This window comes from Emydura macquarii, unplaced genomic scaffold (genome assembly GCF_026122565.2).
Source record: "Emydura macquarii macquarii isolate MOO-44397 ecotype Brisbane River unplaced genomic scaffold, CSIRO-AGI_Emac_v2 contig_1876, whole genome shotgun sequence".
Classification (NCBI taxonomy): domain Eukaryota; kingdom Metazoa; phylum Chordata; order Testudines; family Chelidae; genus Emydura; species Emydura macquarii.
The window spans coordinates 25262924-25281274 of NW_027132013.1; the positions used below are offsets into that span (position 1 = coordinate 25262924).

An 18351-nucleotide genomic window follows, 5' to 3' on the forward strand; every position below is an offset into this window, starting at 1 on the left:
CCAACCCAGGTTGGCAGAACCAGACACTGTTGCATTTGATGACTCTTTCTGGCCTATCCGAAATGAGTTTATTATTTATATGTATATTCTATTTATAAAATGCACTCACTGCATCCTCTAGGCATACACTCAAACCATAACAACATCAGCTGGCAATCTCAATCCAGTTCCCAATGGACAGCTGACCACATCACTAGCCACCATCACCATCACAAGTGGCACTAATTGGCACCCTGGCTAGCAGTCTCTGCAGATTGATCATTTGTTTCAGTTTTAGGTGTGGTCCCTCCAAATCATGGTTGAGACACATGAGGAGGGTTCCACCCTCCCAATCCTTTCTGTTCCTAGGTCTGTCAATTCAACACCTTCTCCTATCACTCAAATATATTTAAAAGCAAGAGAAACAATTTATATTAGAGTTGAATCACATTCGCCATTCATGTGTTTTTCATAGTATGTCTTCTCACCATTGCTAATTATTGAAGATATTTGTGTTTTAAAGAGAATTGGCCCCTTCCCAATCTACCGTCTCGTTGCTTGACCTTGCAGTGAATGCTTATTCTGTGTTACAGGTTGCCGCCAAGCCAGACACTATGGGTTTTCCTTTCCATGTCTGATTAACAGGCAGAAGTCACCATTCCTGAACTTTCTGTGCCCTCAGGAGGTCCAACAGCTGCCTCAAGCTGCATAGAATCAGTCCCTGTTCTCTGCCTCTGAACTAATCAGTCACAGCAGTGCCCCTTCTGCTGAGAAGAGTCAAAGACAGAGTTGCTAAATTCAATACATTTGCTATGGAAATGAAAAAGAAACACAGTATGTAAAATGAGGACACAAGTGCACCCTCTGTGATGAAACTATGCTGTGCTCTCCAGGCAGACAGCTGTGTCCAGTATATGAAAGTAGTACCACTTCTCATTCTGATATGGTACTAGACCTAATTCAGTTCCACAAAGATCTAAACACAAAGAGAAAACTAGATACCTGGATGTCCATTGCATACCATGCACTTGAAAGTGCAACAGCCACCCAGGGTCAAAGTTGACAAAGTGGGACCCTCTTCTTTTCCACAACTTCCTTCATATTATAGTGTTGCTAGTAGCACATTACAGTTAAGATTGAGATGGGGTTTCTCTACAAGCCCCTGATCATCAATCCCTCATAACTGTGTCAAACGCAGAGAACGAGTCATCTGGGTGTACTACTGACCACAAAGGTAGTGAACTTCTTTTCTTCAGATGAAAATGAGCTAAACCTCAATGAAGTGCTATAGATATACAATCACAAGGAAAGATATCAACTGATGGGCTGGTCACATCCTGCCTGCCACTGATTCCTTGCGGCCATCTCCATTCAAGACTTGTTTATGGACTGACATTGGACTCACAAAAAGTATTCTAGGCCAGAAATGTCACCTTCCAGTGAATGCTGAGTTCATTTTATCATGGTGGCTGAAAGAGGAGACCAATGAAGGTACACTGCTTTGGGACTCTGGAAGGGTAAACCTGATGGCAGATGCCAAATGTTCAGGATGATGGGACTTGCAAGGAAACTTTTTTACCCTACCCAAGTCAAATGGTCCTATGGTGAGAGAAGCGATCCTATCTCTGAGAGGAAATCCCCATGTCCTTCCTCAGATTTTACTAGTTTCTTACTCATGCAAACTCGCACAGAAATAAAACATTGGAGTGGTTACAGTTCCCACCGAAATCAGCAAGAGTCTGCCTGAGTAAAGACTGAATAAAAACAGAGCAAGGGCCTGAGGTTTTGGCCCTTTATTCTGGAATTAACTGGTTTATTTTGGTAGTTCTCAAAACAAAACTTCTGAGTGTTTATAGGATGATATAGATGGACAATACAGCTGCTCTAGCATACTGTGTATATCAGTGATCAAGATGCTTTCCAGGAATGAAGGTGATGCTAAGTCTAGTCATGTGGGCAGCACGAATGCTAGAATGGTGTTTCATGTCCCAGGGATACATATTGTTAAAGATGATAAGTTAAGAAGAACCAGAATTCTTCTGGGGAATTGGTCTCCTCATCAACAAGCGTGCCAGGTGACTGTAAGAAGATGGAGATTTCAATTCATCTGCTTGTTTGTATCAGTAGCCAACTTCCAGAGAAGTAAATTCATAACAGATGGACATTTCATATAGCCAAACCCTCCTCTGGGTAAAGAACAATTATAACAAAAATATGAAGCTGGGGGGGTCATCGTGGGGGCTCCCACCTGGCCCAGAAGAACTGGGTATACAAAACTAATCAGCTACTCCCAGACACAGAGCTCTGAAATTCCCTCTTCTTCCCCAAACACTGTGTCTGAGATTTCCACTGTGGAAAGTATTATGTCTTCAAGCTTGATCAGAGACGGATAGAAAAGGCAGAAGGCACCCAAAAAGTTCTCTCTTCACTTTTGAACGCACATGAAGTGTTTGTGTCCATGTGCAAAGACAAAAAAGAATCCCACCTATGTCTTCTGCTCTGACAGAAGTTATTTGCCAAGAAGTGCCTGATAAAGACCTGGCAGTTAGTAGTGTAAGGATACAGGCTGTGGTGCTTAGTTGCGTAAGGGGCTGATGTAGTCTGTGGGTCTGATCCTGTTGTCAATGAAGTCAGTGATTTTGCCATTGACTTCAGTGGGAACAAGAGTAAACCACCCGTAGGGACTCACTGAATAATAACTGGAATTGAGTTCTTTAAAAGCTGCCTTTTCCCCATGAGAACCTTTAGAACAAAGAGATGTTACGTTTTTCCAGTGAAGATTGGCATTTAATTCATTCAAGGTGGTGAGTGACATAGGATTTATTCCAGAGGGGTAGCCATGTTAGTTTGTTTTCAGCAAAACAATGAGAGTTCGGTGGCACCTTGAAGACTAACAAAGTGGGTTTCTGCCCACGAAAGCTTATGCCCAAAGACATTTGTTGGTCTTTAAGGTGCCACCAAACTCTCGTGGATTTATTATTAATAATAATGACATTTTTATTACACACCTAGTACATACGCCTGATTCACAGGTGATTGACACAGCCTTTACACTGACTCTGCTAGCATAAAAGAGTCCTAAAGCTGCCCTAATAGTCCCCAGGAAATGCCCTGCACAACGGAGGAGTCACTGGATGGCATAGGATTGACAACGCGAATGCTGTGCCAAGCTCCTGCAGAGTCCCTGTTGTGTAGGGGCATGCTAGAACAAGGGAGGGATGGCATTCCTGTGGTATTACTGCCTGACAGAATGGCCCGTCATGGTTAAGAGAAGCTGGGTGTAGGTTAGTGAAGCCCTGCTGCCTGTTCCAACCTGCATCAGGCAACCCAGTATGGTGGAGGTGCAGAGGTAACAAAATTTTGCCCAATTAGAACTTCCTGGTTCCTGCCCCAAGCTCTGATATAGAGATGAATTTGTTTCATGGTATCTGGGTTCACTGACATGGCTTAGATTAAAACCAAGAACATTTCCCAGGTATATGAAGCTAATACCCCACAACTCCCACTACACAAAGAGGAAGAAAACCTGGCCAGTAGCCTAAATGCAGGCAGAGTCACTACTCCTTTATGAGTTGGTTTGGAAAAGTTCTCCTGATTTTGTCCCTCTGATGCCCTTTGAATTCATTTCTCCGTTTGTTCACCCATCTCCACAAAGGAGATGGGGCTGCAATCACTATGCAATTGTAGAGCCATTAAACGTTACCTTAAAGGAACTGAATCATTTAGGAAATAAGATTCCTTTCAAAATCATTTTTCAGGAGCATAGGAAAGGATTCAGGCCCCTTATTTCATTCTTTCCAAATAGATTGCCAATTGTATTAAATATGATCCTCCCCTTCCAATGAAATCACATTCCACCACAACCAAAGCCCCTCGTGAGATGGAAGAAGAGATGCTTCTGCTCTGGGACTATGTAGTGTCTACATAGAAATCGCTACATCCATTATTATTCACTGAACATTACAAATGAAAGAGTTAATTATCTTCCAATGTCTCTTTTAGCTACATAGTTCTGCTTGTGGTCTTAGAGGTGGACTAATTACGTTTTCTTCACATGTGGCTCTCCCAAATAGGCTCTAACTCCTGGAGCCCAGAGCATGATCTACAGCATAAAATCTAAGTTCTCATCCTGGTCTCCCACATGTTCGTGTAAAGCAGTGTCCATTAGCCTGGATTGGTGTTGGAGGAAAATCAGTTCATTGTTTTAAGTGTTTCAGTGCCGTCACTGCAGAACCCTCATTTAGTTACATTCAATTTCATTATTAAAATAGGAATAGGAGGAGTGTGTGTGTAAATGAGGGAGCATGTGTAGTGGAGGAGGGGAAATCAATTTTGTAGAATCTTGGACTAAGTTGTATTTTATTTCAGATCAGCTTTGGACTTATCTACTACTGCTGTCCTATTAAGGCATTCACGGGACCTCTGAAGGCATAAGAAGCTGCTAGTTGGCAATTAGGCTCCTCTGCCTGGCAATCAAACGTGGACTGGAAAACCCTATTGTGTTTTGGTTGGTGGCACTGAGATATAAACCACAGTTATTAAATCACTTTATTTGTGATATCACCTTTCTTTCCATGGCAAATGCCAGGGTCAAGAAGAGGAGAAGCTGGGTTGCAAGGGAGAATATTTTCTTTCAAACGTAAATATCTAATGTAACTGAAAAGAGAGAGCACAAGGCTTAGCAAAGTGCATAAACTGGAGAGTGTTCGGTTTGTGTTTCTCCAAGCTTGCTTCACTTTGAAACTTCCTCCTGAACTGGCAGGTTTTTAACCTTACATTTTTGTTGACGTTAAAATACACAGGTTGCCGTGCAAATGTGTACATCACAAGTTACAATATAGCAGTTAATCAGTATACATGAGACAATCGCAGCTTCTCTGACTTCATCTAAATATCTAATATCAGAGCCTCTAATCACAAGTTGTCCGTTTTAGGTCAGTGGCACAGAGAAAGATGTGAAGCCAGGCAAAGGCATGTAGGGCCAATAGAAGAACTCTGCAAAGGCATAACCGGCATGTATTATTTGTTTGTTATTCCAGCTGGAGCTCCAGATGGTTTTCTTCTAGCTGTGACAACCTCTTTACTTTGCGACTCCATGCAGGGTCTGCTCCTGCAAGCTTTCCATGTGTGGGACTCCCACTGAAGTCAACGAGAATTCTGCACATGGAGGGCTTGCAGGTGTGAGGTCTTGGACCACAGACTTTCAAGAGCCTCAGTTATGGCTCGATACATGATACCCTGATTCCTGCTCATTTGTTTAGTGATTTGTCACTGCAGATGCTACATTTACAACAAAACCTGGTTCATCGCCCACTGACATCAACAGGAGCCTTTCCATTGACTTCAATGGGCTTTGGATCAGGCCCTGTTTCACCGACATTTGTGATATAGTGAAGGTGTTGCCAAAATTGGTGACTAACTCCTGTGAAGCTCAAAGCAGCTGGAGCGCAGCAGACCCCAACTGGCTCTCCACAGCCTACAGAGATTTACTGAGAGAGTTGAAGCTCTGCCAGGGCAATACTATATTTAAGCAGGAAAAGACAGCAGGGGGCGTGTCATGCCAGAGTGCATATCAGCTCCTGGGTGTGTTGGAGGGACAGAAACCCCTGGGAAGTGAAAACAACGAGAGTCCTGTAGCACCTTAAAGACTAACAAATTCCTGCAGGCATACGCTTTCGTGGGCTGCAACCCACTTCGTCAGATGCATCTGATGAAGTGGGTTGCAGCTCACGAAAGCTTATGCCCGCAGGAATTTGTTAGTGTTATAGGTGCTACATGACTCGTTGTTTTTGCTGCATACAGACTAACACGGCTACCCCTCTGGAACTTTTCACCCTGGGAAGTGATCACTCCAGGCACTCGAGATTAGAAACAAGAGATTAATGAAGTAACCAATATTGTTATGCGAGCAAAAAGAGTTAAAGAAAACATGTGTACATTAAATCAAGTGGCTGGAATGAGGATTTTGTGAATTAGTTTGCTGGAAAGGATCCAAGGAGGGAAAAATGTCCAGAAAATCCAGTCAGCTTTCCATAATCTCCACATTTGACTTCCCCCCCCCCCACCCAACTAGTCATTATCCTACGAAATAGATCTGACTCCTGTATTCTTCCTTAAGAAAAGCATCACTCCCCCTAATCCCAGATAATCTGTGCTGTGCTTAATTGCCTCACTTGTGCTCTATTCCTTCCTAATGGTACATTTAATTCTAATGACACATTATCTAGATGTGCTGTATCTGCTGAAAACCCAATAAACACTTTTAAGCACTAACCCCTAACCTGTTAGCTTTATTTAAATATTGGTTTCTCTTTGATTTTCAGGTTTCACTAGGTTTCTGCAGACAGCAGCTTTGCATAATTCCTCTCCCATAGCCTCTCGTCACCACTTCTGACCTTCCTAACTCTTTTGGTATTAAAGGGACTAGGTTAGAGTTTCCCAAATTTGTGCTGATCCATCTGGGCCCCCTTCTCCCCTTAGGGAGGGATTCTCTGTGGTGCAGAGAAGTTGCTCAATTGACAGGCCTGCAGGGCTCTGCTACATACCCAGGGAAAGTCAGCTTGCATTGACTTTACTGGGAGCAGGATCAGCACAACTATAATCCAGGCACCAGTAGCGCAAAGTTTTAAATTTACAGTTCTCTCCAACGCGTCTCATCCTTATTCTGGAAAGGACCACTTCTAATGGTGGGAGATTAATTAATTCTCCATGCCCATCCTTGGCCTCTTGCTGAGTGCCATTTGTGACGGTGTTATCTGTGTAACAGAAACTGGACTGAAACAATCACCTCATTTGCATAGACCTCCGAATGGCCCCAGGTATCAACTACTGACAGAGACTGGATTTGAGTTGTTGATGTAGAGGTTATAGATTAGTATCTCATTATTAGTACTCTGAGCCATGCAAAAGTACTTCCATTCCCCTGCCCCCTCAAACTGGCCTTATTTATAAAATGCCACCCAGAGTACTGAGCAGCTCACATGAGGGAGGGAACTCCAGCGCATTAATTAACCTCTTCAGCACAGCTCAGTGTACCAGATGTGTTTGTTTGGAATCAAGGGTGGCGAAGTGTACTTCCAGTGGTGTCCCTAGCGCTAGGTTAATCACCAGTGGGGCACAGATGTTCCATGGCAATGTTGATACTTGAGAGAATGCTGAGAACATCAGCATGACATCAGATTCAAGCAATATACAGTGGTTAGTAAAGCTGAGGTAGAACTTCTGAGTCACGCTAGAAATGGGAAAAGGATACTCAGCCACAGGTAGCATTTTAAAGATCCAATCCTGAAAAGTGTTGAGCAACCCACTAACTTCAGTAGACACCATGGGTACTCAGAGATATATTATGACCTTGCAGGATCTGGCCCTATAGGACAAATGGGCCCATTTTGAAAAAGAAATAGTCACTGCTGTAGTTCCCAGGAGCTCTTTACTGGTGTTGGGAGCAAGTTATCCTCCATTTCCATTACAATGGTGATAAAGAAGTGATCTAGTATTTTGGATGCAGTGTTCTTGACATGTAACCCATTCAGGTAGAGTGTTCTCATAGATTCAGACTATAAGGTCAGAAGGGAACATTATGATCATCTAGTTTGACCTCCTGCACAATGCAGGCCATAGAACTTCACCCACCCACTCCTGTAATAGACCCCTAACCTATGACTGAGTTATTGAAGTTCTCAAATAATGATTTAAAAACTTCAAGGTACAGAGAATCCACCAGCAAGTGAGCCATGCCCCATTCTGCAGAGGAAGGCGAAAAACCCCCAGGGCCTATCCCAATCTGCCTTGCGGGAAAATTCTTTCCCAACCCAAAAAATTTGACAATCAGTTAAATCCTGAGCATGTGGGCAAGACTCACCAGCCAGAACCCAAGAAAGAATTCTCTATAGTAAATCAGAACCCAGCCCATTTACCATCCCATCACAGGCCATTGGGCATATTTACCGCTAGTAGTCAAAGATCAGTCAATTGCCAAATTAGGCTGTCCCATCATACCATCCCTTCCATAAAAACGTATCAAGGTCAGTCTAGAAGCCAGCTAGGTTTCTTGCCCCACTGCTCCCCTTGGAAGGCTGTTCCAGAACTTCACTCCCCTGATGGTTAGAAACCTTCATCTAATTTCAAGTCTAAACTTCCTAATGGCCAGTTTATATCCATTAGTTCTTGTGTCCACATTGGTGATGAACTTAAATAACTCTCTCCTTCTCTGGTATTTATCCCTCTAATGTATTTATAGAGAGCAATCATATCTCCCCTCAACCTTCTTTTGGTTATGCTAAACAAGCCAAGCTCTTTGAGTCTCCTCTCAAAAGGCAGGTTTTCCATTCTGCAGATTATCCTAGTAGCCCTTTTCTGCACCTGTTCCTGTTTGAATTCATCTTTCTTAAAATGGGGGACCAGAACTGCACACAGTATTCCAGATGAGGTCCGATCAACATCTTGTATAATGGTACTAACACCTCTCTATCTCTACTTGAAATACTTCGCCTGATGCATACTAGGACCGCATTAGCTTTTTTCACAGACACAGTTCATAGTCATCCTGTGATAAACCAATACACCCAGGTCCTTCTCTTCCTCTGTCACTTCCAACTGATGCGTCACAGTTTATAGCAAAAGTTCTTGTTATTAGTCCCTAAGTGCATGACCTTGCATTTTCCACTATTAAATTTCATCTTATTTTTATTACTCCAGTTTACAAGGTCATCCACATCTTGTTGTATGAGATCCCGGTCTTTCTCTGTATTAGCAATACCACCCAATTTTGAATCATCCACAAACTTTATTAGCACACTCCCACTTTTTGTGCCAAGGTCAGTAATAAAATGGTTAAATAAGATTGGTCCCAAGACTGATCCCTGAGGAACTCCACTTGTAATCTCCCTCCAGTTTGACAGTTCACCTTTCAGTATGAGTCGTTGTAGTCTCCCCTTTAACCAGTTCCTTATCCACCTTCCAATTTTCATATTAATCCCCATCTTTTCCAATTCAACTAATAAGTCTCCATGTGGAACCATATCAAATGCTTACTAAAATCTAGGTAAATTAGATCCACTGCATTTCCTTTGTCTAAAAAATCTGTTATCTTCTCAAAAAAGATCAAGTTGGTCTGGCACAATCTACCTTTTGTAAAGCTTATACTGTTGTATTTTATCCCAATTACCTTTAACCTCGATGTCCTTAACTACTTTCTCTTTCAAAAATTTTTCCAACGCCTTGCATACTACTGAGGTCAAACTAACAGGCCTGTAATTACCCGGTTAGCTTTTTTTCCCTTTCTTAAAAATAGGAACTTTGTTAGCAATTCTCCAGTCATACAGTACAACCCCTGAGTTTACAGATTCATTAAAAATCCTTGCTAATGGGCTTGCAATTTCATGTGCCAGTACCTTTAATATCCTTGGATGGAGATTATCTGGGTCCCCCAATTTAGTCCCACTAAGCTGTTTGAGTGTGGCTTCTTCCTTGGATGCGGTAATTTCTACCTCCATATCCTCAATCCTATTAGCCGCCCTGCCACGATCCCTAAACTCTTCATTAGCCTCTCTAAGAACTGAGGCAATGTATCTGTTTGGATATTGGGCCATGCCTAGATTATCCTTAACCTCTACCTCATCCTCAGTGATTAGCAGTCCCACTTCATGGTTGATGATTGGGATGCAAGAGATGGATAAATGAAGGAGGTACTGATAAGTTTCTGCCTCCAGAAAAGCAGCTGGAGACCCAAAAAAGAAAAGAGAATTCAGAATAGTTTATAAAAGGGGAAAAATTGGGGAAATTAGGGAAGTAGGGGGACAGAAAGGAAAAGGGCAAAACCTTGCACTTCCTTTACTCTAAACAGAGCTGTCATTTGTGGTGGTGCAAGGGGGCAGTCCTCTAGCAGCTTTTCATAGGTCTATGTGCTCCATTACGTCTTCCGCTCCACCTTACCTCCAGCTTTGCAGGATATAATCACACAATGTTCTATATGCTGACACAACTTTGCCTCCTACCCCCCCAAATTTTTCTGAAATGTTGCCCCTCATTACAAAGCATGTGAGCCATATTTATCTCTAATTTAATTCCACTCACTTCAATGGTGTTATGCCACGGCTGCATCTGCTCCCTAATTAATGTATATGTGCCTCAAGATTATGATGAGCACATTTTTTTAAGCAGCAAAAACCAAATTAGAATATTAAGGCACTTTATAAAGGGAGCATCATGAGGCATATTGGGGCTTACTACGTAGGTTTTGGCTTGAAAAAATGTATTTTAGAAAATGTAATAAGAATGTAAAGCTAAGATTTTCAAAGCTACCAACAGAATTTGGAGTCCTATTTTCCAGTAATATTTATGAGAATTGGGCATCCAAATTCCTTAGGTGACTTAGAAAATCTCACTATACATGTGTTTATGACACCTTTTCCAGAAAAATCAAATATAGGGGTGTTTTTGGCTATACAAACACTGTCCTACAATAGTCTGAACCCAAAGATGATGGAGGTTGGATTTTCAAAATTGCCTGTGTGACTTAACTATTCTACTCAGTATTGCATTCTGGTGCAAGAACACAAGACAAGCTATTCAGAGGCTTAATTCTGCTCTTACCACATTCAGCTAACGGCGATGGAGTTACTTTTGATTTGCACTGGTGTAAGTGTGAGAAGAATCAGTCCCACTGACTATAAACTGGTAGGCTCACTTCACTCTACAATTGTAGAATCTAATTGCCCAATTTGAGTGATTACAATTTGAGTAAAATTCAGAAAATACTTAAATAGTGAAAAGTAAGCCAGATTTTAAAGATTTGTTTAGTTATAAAATCCAAGGAATAACAAGTATATATCACATTATAAGAACATGATTAGAATAGAAAAAAGGAACTAAACATAAATACATGGGTTTTTAGCTTGACAGTATCCTTTTAAAACATTCTGTTGATTACAATTCATAACATCCCATTCAAACATCCTGTGTTTTGGCTGACCAACAGAGTGGGTTAATGGAGTTTTATTGGTATTACTCATGACATGATCCAGTAAATGAGAGATGGGGTGCTAATCAAAGCCGAGGATCTAATAACCCCTAAACTTTGTAGATGTTTGACTCTCAAAGAGATATGGGGTCCTGGAGAATAGTCAGCTGAACATGAGTTCCCAGTGCAATGCTGTTGCCAAAAGGGCTAATGTTATCTGTGGATGCATAAAAAGAAGAAACCTCAAACATGAGTAGAGAGATTACTTTACCTCTGTAATGTGGTGCAGCCACTGCTGGAATACTGTGTCCAGTTCTGGTATTCACAATCCAAGAAGGATGTTGATAAATTAGAGAGTTCAGAGAAGAGCCACAAGAATAATGAAAGGATTGGAAAACGTGCTTTATAGTCATAGACTCAAGGAACTCAATCTATTTCACTTAACAAAGAGACAGATCAGAAGTGACTTGATTACAGTTTATAAATAGAGCCCTGCAAATCCGTGGATATCTGTGGACCATTTCTTCAGATCAGATCAGATCAGATGGCCACGGAGGTCGAGACCTCTGTGACTTCTGGGGCAGGGTTGGAACAGCTGCCAGCCAGGGGCGCAGTCGGAACAGGTGATCAGCTGTTACATGAGTGGGAGGGGCTGATCAATTGTTAGGCGGCGGGCAGGGCTCAACAGCTGATCAGCTACTAGGTGGGCTGGAGAGGCTGATCAGTTGTTAGGCGGTGGGCAAGGCTCAACAGCTGATCAACTGTTACGTGGGGGGAGCTCATTAGCTGTTTGGGATTGCAGGGGCTCAACTGCTGATGGGGGGCTGCTGGCTCTAAAACAGCTGATGGGCTGATGCGGTTAAATCTAAAAGAGGGAGGGCAGATTGCGGGTCGGGTAAGAGTTTATTCCAGCAGATGCAGATCCACATATTTGTATCAGCACAGGACTCTATTTATAAATACCTACCTTGGGAATAAATATTTGATAATTGGCTCTTCAGTCTAGCAGAGAAAGGTACAACACAATCCAATGGCTGAAAGTTGAAGATAGACAAATTAAGATTGGAAATAAGGCATACATTTTTAACTGTGAGGGTAATTAACCATTGGAATATTTTACCAAGGGTTGTGTTGGATTCTCCATTGCTGGCAATTTTAAAATCAAGGTTGCATGTTTTTCTAAAAGCTGTGCCGTAGGAATTATTTTGAGGGAAGTTCTTTAGCCTGTGTTGTACAGGAGGTCAGACTGGATGATCACAGTGGTCCCTTCTGACCTTGGGGTGTATGAATCTGGATCCCAATCTGCACTACCTGGTGGGTTGTTATTCTAAAAAAACCATGTGCCGCAGAGAACTGGCAAAATTATTAATCGCATGCACAGAGCTAGGTCTAGACCTCTGTTCCTTCTGCTCCAATAGCCAGGCTTCTCACCCTTTAACCAAAGGAGAATTTCCTTACTTTGCCCTTGTAATAGTTGTAGTCAGCCAAACCTCGGCCTGGGTTCAGCTATAGTCTCTTTGAATTTGTTACCCCTGGGTCACCTACAGGAACACCCACTGCTGGACAATCTGTCTGTTCCCAGCAGGAGGTCAGTTCACACTCAGGGTCCTCTGGTTACAGTTCACTTGCCTCCAGTCCCAGGCAGCACTTCCTAGGCCACTCCACAACTCATTGGATGCAAGGACCCTTCATCCATATCAGGCTGATAGTGTCAGTCTGCCCCAAACAAGAAGGGGGAGAAGGATGGGCTAGCAACTGCCTCAGACTGAGCTCTCCTTGCTGGCAGAGATCGCAAGTAGTCCCTGATGGTCTCCCTGCTCCTAGGAAGAAAACAAACCCCGTCCCTCCAGTTTATATGGAACAGTCTCAACCTTTTAAGCTCCCCTTCTCCAGGTGGAGCATGTTCTGCAGGTGCATTCAGCTGGCACTGCCTGAGTGCAGCAATGTTCGTTAGCTTATCAGTAAGATTGGAGGCATGCCCCACCACATAGCCCCTGTGGGCCAGCCACTAGAAGGCAACATTTCCCATACACTGAAAACCAATACATTGCACTATACCAGTCTTTCTCAACCTTTTTGATACCAGGGACCGGCTTCCTATACTGTGTCAGGGAGATCTCCGGGTCCGGGGCCGGTCCATGGACCAGTCATTGAGAAACATCGCACTATACAACTGATGGAATGCAAATCTTGGCTCTGACAACTGGAACTTTTGAGAAGTTTGGATCCAGATTCGAACTTTATGGCTCAGGCCCAACTCTGATAAACTAAAGTCGTTCCTGTCTGTGGAGCTCTGCCAAAGTATCAGAATGGCCATCAACCAGCCAGGACGCAGGACTTACTCATGCCTTTAACACAGCTTATATAGTTTGTGAGGATGGCGCCCTCTACAGCAAGCAATTTCCCTAGGCTCAATAGTTAAACTGACCATGGATATCTTACTGCAGTGGCATCCAAGACAGTTTGCACTGCTCATTAAAATGACTGCTTATTCTTTTGGCTGTCAAACTGGATTCTGAATTAATTCTAACCTCTCAGGAGAAAGATCTAGACATCACTGGGGGTGGCTCACTGAAGACATCCACTCATTTCACAGCGGCAGCCAAACTAGCACATCAAATGGTAAACCGTGTTGACAGGGGGATAGAGAACAATACTGAAACTATAAGAATGACATTCAACTGACTGATGGCAGATCCTCATCTTGTATACCATATTTGCTTTCAGTGAGCTTATCTCAAAAAGGACACAGCAGAAATGGGAAAAGTCCCAAAAAAGGCAACAAAAATTATTAGAGATTACAACTATGCAAATGTTTGCAATGAAACTTGAAACTAGAGCTGTGTCAGCACTAGGGAATTTTACAAAAAATTCCCACGTTTGTTAGCACAGGCTCTGTATGTTAGAGTCAATGGGAACCCTGGGCCCTGATTCTCTTCTCATTTATATCAGTGTCAAGCAAGAGTAACTCCTGTGAAGTTAATGGAGTTATGCAGAGTTAAACCAGTGTAATCAACAGGAGAATAAGCTCTGATAGCTTCCATTGTTTTTACCACATATACTCTAAGGCCAGAAGGGACCAATATTATCATCTAGTCTGACCTCCTGCACAATGTAGGCCACAGAACCTCACCCACCCACTCCTGTAATAAACCTCTAACCTATGACTGAGTTATTAAAGTCCTCAAATCATGGTAAAAGACTTTAAGGTACAGAGAATCCACCAGCAAGTGAGCCGTGCCCCATGCTACAGAGGAAGGCAAAAAATCCTCAGAGCCTTTGCCAATCTGCCCTGGGGGAAAATTCCTTCCAACCCCAAATATGGCAATCAGTTAAACCCTGAGCATGTGGGCAAGACTCACCAGCCAGAGACCCAAGAAAAATTCTCTGTAATAACTCAGAACCCACACCATCAAACATCCCATCACAGGCCATTGGCATATCTACCACTATATCAGTCAAATATCAGTCAATTGCCAAATTAGGCTGTCCCATCATACCATCCCCTCCATAAATTTATCAAGCTCAGTTTTGAAGCCAGCTAGGTTTCTTGCCCCATTGCTCCCCTTGGAAGGATGTTCCAGAGCTTCACTCCCCTGGTGGTTAGAAACCTTGACTTTAGCAAAGCTTCTGATACGGTCTCTCACAGTATTCTTATCAGCAAGTTAAAAAGTATGGATTGGATGAATGGACTATAAAATGGATCGACAACTGGCTACAGCGTAGGGCTCAATGAGTAGTGATCAATGGCTCCATGTCTAGCTGGCAGCCGGTCACAAGCGGAGTGCCCCAGGGGTCGGTCCTGGGGCCGGTTTTGTTCAATATCTTCATTAATGATCTGGAGGATGGGGTAGATTGCACCCTCAGCAAGTTTGCAGATGACACTAAGATGGGGGGAGTGGTAGATACCCTGGAAGGTAGGGATAGGATACAGAAGGATCTAAACAAACTGGAGGATTGGGCCAAAAGAAATCTGATGAGGATCAACAAGGACAAGTGCAGAGTCCTGCACTTAGGACGGAAGAATCCGATGCACAGCTACAGACTGGGGACCGACGAGATAGGCAGCAGTTCTGCAGAAAAGGACCTGGGGTAACAGTGGATAAGAAGCTAGTTATGAGCCAGCAGTGTTCCCTGGTTGCCAAGAAGGCTAATAGCAAATTGGGCTGCATTAGTAGGAGCATTGCCAGCAGATCGCGGGAAGTGATTATTCCCCTCTATTCGGCATTGGTGAGGCCGCATTTGGAGTATTATGTCCAGTTTTGGACCACCACTACAAAAAGGATGTAGAGAAGTTGGAGAGAGTCCAGCGGAGGGTAACAAAAATGATTAGGGGGCTGGAGCACAAGACTTATGAGGAGAGGCTGAGGAAACTAGGCTTGTTTAGCCTGCAGAAGAGAAGAATTAGGGGAGATTTGATAGCAGCCTTTAACTACCTGAAAGGGGGTTCCAGGGAGGATGGAGATAGGCTGTTCTCAGTGGTGGCAGATGACAGAACAAGGAGCAACTGTCTCAAGTTGCAGGGGGGGAGGTCTAGGTTGGACAATAGGAAAAAGCTTTTCACTAGGAGGGTGGTGAAGCACTATGGGTTACCTATGGAATGGGTTACCTAGGGAGGTGGTGGAATCTCCATCTTTAGAGGTTTTTAAACTGCGGCTTGACAAAACCCTCGCTGGGATTATTTAGCTGAGGTTAGTCCTGCTTTGAGCAGGGGGTTGGACTAGATGACCTCCTGAGGTCCCTTCCAACTCTATGATTCTATGATTCTAAACCTTCATCTAATTTCAAGTCTAAACTTCCTGATGGCCAGTTTATATCCATTAGTTCTTAGGTCCACATCGGGGCTGAACTTCAATAATTCCTCTCCCTCCCTGATATTTATCCCTCTGATGTATTTATAGAGAACAATCATATCTCCCCTCAACCTTCTTTTTGTTAGGCTAAACAAGCCAAGCTCTTTGAGTCTCCTCTCATAAGGCAGGTTTTCCCTTCCACGGATCATCCTAGTAGCCCTTTTCTGCACCTGTTCCAGTTTAAATTAATCTTTCTTAAACATGGGGGACCAGAACTGCACACAGTATTCCAGATGAGGTCTCACCAGCACCTTATATAACGGTACTAACACCTCCCTATCTCTACTGGAAATACCTCGTCTGATGCACCCTAGGATCACATTAGCTTTTTTCATGGCCACATCACATTGGCGGCTCATAGTCATCCTGTGATCAACCAATATGCCCACGTCCTTCTCCTCCACTATCACTTCCAACTGATGCATCCCCAGCTTATAGCAGAAATTCTTGTTATTGGTCCCTAAGTGCATGACCTTGCACTTTCCACTATTAAATTTCATTCTATTTTGATTACTCCAATTTACAAGGTCATCCAGATCTTCCGGTATGATATCCCGGTTCTTCTCTGTATTGGCAATACCTCCCAACTTTGTGTCATCTGCAAAATGTATTAGCACATTCCCACTTTTTGTGTCAAGGTCAGTAATAAAAAGGTTAAATAAGACTGACCCTGAGGAACTCCACTAGTAACCTCCCTCCAGTCTGACTGTTCACCTTTCAGTATGACCCATTGTAGTCTCCCCGTTATCCAGTTCCTTATCCACCTTTCAATTTTCATATTAATCCCCATCTTTTCCAATTTAACTAATAATTCTCCATGTGTAACTGTATCAAATGCCTTACTGAAATCTAGATAAATTAGATCCACTGCATTCCCTTTGTCTAATAATCTGTTATCTTCTCAAAAAAGGAGATCCGGTTGGTCTGACACAATCTACCTTTTGTAAAGCCATGTTGTATTTTATCCCAATTACCGTTAACCTCAATGTCCTTAACTACTTTCTCTTTCAAAATTTTTTCCAAGACTTTGCATACTGTTGAGGTCAAACTGCATACTTCACCTTGCATACTATTGAGGTCAAACTGTTGAGGTCAAACCTGGATCATTTTCTTTCCCTTTCTTAAAAATAGGAAATATGTTATCAATTCTCCAGTCATACAGTACAGCTCCTGAGTTTACAGATTCATCAAAAAACCTTGCTAATGGGCTTGCAATTTCATGTGCTAGTTCCTTTAATACTCTTGGATGGAGATTATCTGCCCCCCCTTCTCCATCCCAATTTAGTCCCATTAAGATGTTCGAGTTTGGCTTCTACCTCGGATATGGTAATTTCTACCTCCATATCCTCATTCCCATTAGCCACCCTACCACTATCCCCATGCTCATCATTAGCCTCATTAAAAACGGAGCTTGTTTAGATATTCAGCCATGCCTAGATTATCTTTAACCTCCTTAGTGGGCCCACTTCTTCTTTCTTGGTTTTCTTCCTATTTATATGGCTATAGAACCTTTTACTATTGATTTTAATTCCCTTTGCAAGGTCCAACTCTACTCGGCTTTTGTCCTTTCTCACTTTATCTCTACATGTTCTGACCTCCAAGAAGTAGTTTTCCTTGCTGATCCCTCCCATCTTCCACTCCTTGTATGCTTTCTGCTTTCTCTTAATCACCTGTCTGAGATGCTTACTCCTCCGGCTTAGTCTACAACTCTTTCCTATGAATTTTTTCCCCTTCCTTGGGATGCAGGCTTCAGATAGTTCCTGCAGCTTTGACTTGAATTAATTTCAAACCTCCTCCACCTTTAGATTCATGAGTTCTTCAGTCCAGTCCACTTCCCCAACTAATTCCCTTAATTTTTTAAATTCCCTTTAGAAGTCAAAGACTAGTCTCTAGTCACGGATCTATTTTTGTTTATCCTTCTATTTAGTTTGAACTGAATTAGGTCATGGTTGCTTGAACCAAAGTTGTCCACTACCAACCAGTTCTTCTTTGATGTCCTCACTGCTCACCAATACCAAATTTAAAATAGCATCCCCTGTTGTTGGTTTAGTAACTATTTGGTGAAGGAATCTATCAGCTATCACATCCAGGAAAATCTGGGCCCTATTATTACTACTAGCACTTGTTCTCCAGTCTATATCTGGGAAATTAAAGTCTCCCATAATCATACAGTTCCCAGGAGTATTTACTTCATTAAAAGCCTTAAAGAGGTCTCTATCCATGTCCAAATCAGATCCCGGGGCTCTGTAGCACACCCCAAGCACTATCCCAGGGGAAACTAGTAGTTTTCTTCCCCAATGTGATTTTTACCCAGACAGAGTCTGTCTTATCAATTACATCACTTCTAATTTCTTTACAGTCTACCTCATCATTGTTATACAACATTACTCCACCACCTTTGCCTTTTTTATATGTCTTTCCTAAACAGCACATACCCTTCAATACTTGTATACCAGTTGTGACTACTATTCCACCAGGTTTCTGTTATTCCTATAATATCTGGTTTCACTTCCTCTACCAGTAGCTCTAGTTCCTCCATTTTGTTACCCAGGCTTCTCG

General features: G+C 42.6%; 1 protein-coding gene across 4 annotated transcripts in view; it reads left to right on the forward strand.

The window, feature by feature from the left end:
* Positions 1 to 18351, forward strand: part of CCDC9B (coiled-coil domain containing 9B) — a 106245-nt gene that overhangs the window by 25140 nt on the left and 62754 nt on the right. The window lies entirely within an intron of this gene.